This window comes from Rutilus rutilus, assembly GCF_951802725.1.
Source record: "Rutilus rutilus genome assembly, chromosome: 16".
NCBI classification, from domain to species: Eukaryota; Metazoa; Chordata; class Actinopteri; order Cypriniformes; family Leuciscidae; genus Rutilus; species Rutilus rutilus.
The window spans coordinates 37,757,146-37,759,645 of NC_140224.1; the positions used below are offsets into that span (position 1 = coordinate 37,757,146).

General features: G+C 40.5%; 1 protein-coding gene across 1 annotated transcript in view; it reads left to right on the forward strand.

The window, feature by feature from the left end:
• The window catches only part of oat (ornithine aminotransferase), a 15,647-nt gene that overhangs the window by 311 nt on the left and 12,836 nt on the right, over positions 1-2,500 (forward strand). The window lies entirely within an intron of this gene.

Sequence of the window (2,500 nt, forward strand, 5' to 3'; positions counted from 1 at the left end):
CTGTCTGTGTCTGTGTGTGTGTGTGTGTGTGTGTGAACAGATTAGTGTAGGATTCACTGCGAGTTTATAGTGATATATATTTTATTTTATGTACGTTAGTTTATTGAACTTCTTTGGACTGCTGTGCAACTATATTAGTTATTATTATATATTTATTATCTGTGTGTGACACACTGTGTGTGTGTGTGTGTGTGTGTGTGTGTGTGTGTGTGTGTGTGTGTGTGTCTCTTTATTTAACCCTGGCAGGGCTCGTGGTGGGTGTTTTGAGGGCAGTGAGTGTTCAGCCAATCACTAGCCGTGCGAGAGATCACGTGGTCACACGCCTGCTGTAGTTCTGACACTTGCTGGAGTTTCTGCATGTTTAATAATTGAGTCTCTGAGACAAAAAGAACAAAAACATTTGTATTGCCAAGCATTAAAACAACATAGAAAATGATTTAGAACATTTAATGAAGCCGGGACAGAAAATAATAATACAACTAAATAAAAAAGACAATATTAAATGTATTCATGGCTAGATATTAATAAAATAAAGAATAATAATAAATAAATATTAAAAAGATTATAATACAGAAATCATGTAACAGCTGAACTTAGAAATGGAACATTATATGTGTGTGTGTGTGTGTGTGTGTGTGTGTAGGGCTGATGAGGTGTGTGTGTGTGTGTGTGTGTGTGTGTGTGTGTGTGTGTGTAGGTCTGATGAGGTGTGTGTGTGTGTAGGTCTGATGAGGTGTGTGTGTATGTGTGTAGGTCTGATGAGGTGTGTGTGTGTAGGTCTGATGAGGTGTGTGTGTGTAGGTCTGATGAGGTGTGTGTGTTTGTGGGTCTGATGAGGTGTGTGTGTGTGTGTGTGTGTGTGTGTGTGTGTGTGTAGGTCTGATGAGGTGTGTGTGTAGGTCTGATGAGGTGTGTGTGTGTGTGTGTGTGTGTGTGTGTGTAGGTCTGATGAGGTGTGTGTGTTAGGGCTGTCCCCGACTATGGATTTTCATAGTCGAATCAGAATCGTCATGTCTTGCCTATAGTCGACTAATAGTCGAATCATGTGTATGGGGGCGGGGCTTTAACGTTTCAAAGCCGCGATGTACAGAAAATCACACAAAGATATAGAAGAAAATGTAACATAACTCCAGAAAGGCCACACTGCAGACAGGATTTGCATTTCACATGCAAATCAAATTAAATCGGCTAAATTACCTGTGCGAGCAGGCCAGCCTACAGCACAACATCGATGCACCGAAAAAATAAACAATTAATTTACTAAATTAAATTAGAACAGAATATACCTTTCTAATAAATAAAAATAAAAATACAAAACGAAATAAATCAGAATCACAAGATGAGCAAATGTGTGCAAAATGCCTAAAGTGCAGAGGAACATATATTCAAAACACAAGCCACAAATAGTTAGATTAGATAACCCTGACAGATTAATAAATAAAATACAAATAAAGAAATTATAAAAATAACGATATTTTCAACTTTGTCTTTTTAACTGCAGAAACAACAATAAATGCTAAACTGGAGAGGCAGTCTTTTTAGCTAAAAATGTTCACAACATCCAAAAATCAAATTATAACCGGCTGAAAAGTTTTGAAATCACTTGTACCCTACCTGATCGAGAGAACAAATCCAGTCTTTCACTCTGTCTGTGTCCGTTGGAGTCTTTTCAAATTGTGCGCGCGGATAAAATACATTCTAACGTGAAACCCAGTCTATGCGTGAAACGTGTTAACGTTGGCCGGCAGAAGTGCGATAATGGTTTTCCTGATGCTAAATCCAGCCTTGGAGAATATCCTTTCTGATGGTGTACATCCACACTTTAGATTTTCTTATCCCAGACATTGTTAAAGATTTAAATCCTTGCCGCGAAGACGCTCCTCTGTCGGTCACGGATCGAAAGTGAAACTTAAATCTGTCACGGGGTGTTTGGATTTATTCACGCACGTTAAAAAATATTTATTAAAAGCTTCTTTCTTTGCACATTTTTATATACAGCATTATCATAATAGGCTGAATATTAACGTATTGACATAAAAGCTAGTTCTATGTGAAATTGAGCGCCCTCATATAGCCAAAGGGGCATGATCCTCGTTTCAAAACACCTCTGCGAAGATTCGACCGTGAGATCGGTAGTCGAATCAGGCTCCTCCTATCGAAGCATCGAATCTTCGACTATTCGGGGTCACCCCTGTTTGTGGGTCTGATGAGGTGTGTGTGTGTGTAGGTCTGATGAGGTGTGTGTGTGTGTAGGTCTGATGAGGTGTGTGTGTGTGTGTGTGTGTGGGTCTGATGAGGTGTGTGTGTGTGTGTGTAGGGCTGATGAGGTGTGTGTGTGTGTGGGTCTGATGGGGTGTGTGTGTGTGTGTGTGTGTGTGTGTGTGTGTGTGGGTCTGATGGGGTGTGTGTGTGTTTGGGCTGATGAGGTGTGTGTGTGTGTGGGTCTGATGGGGTGTGTGTGTGTGTGTGTGTGTGTGTGTGTGTGGGTCTGATGGGGTGT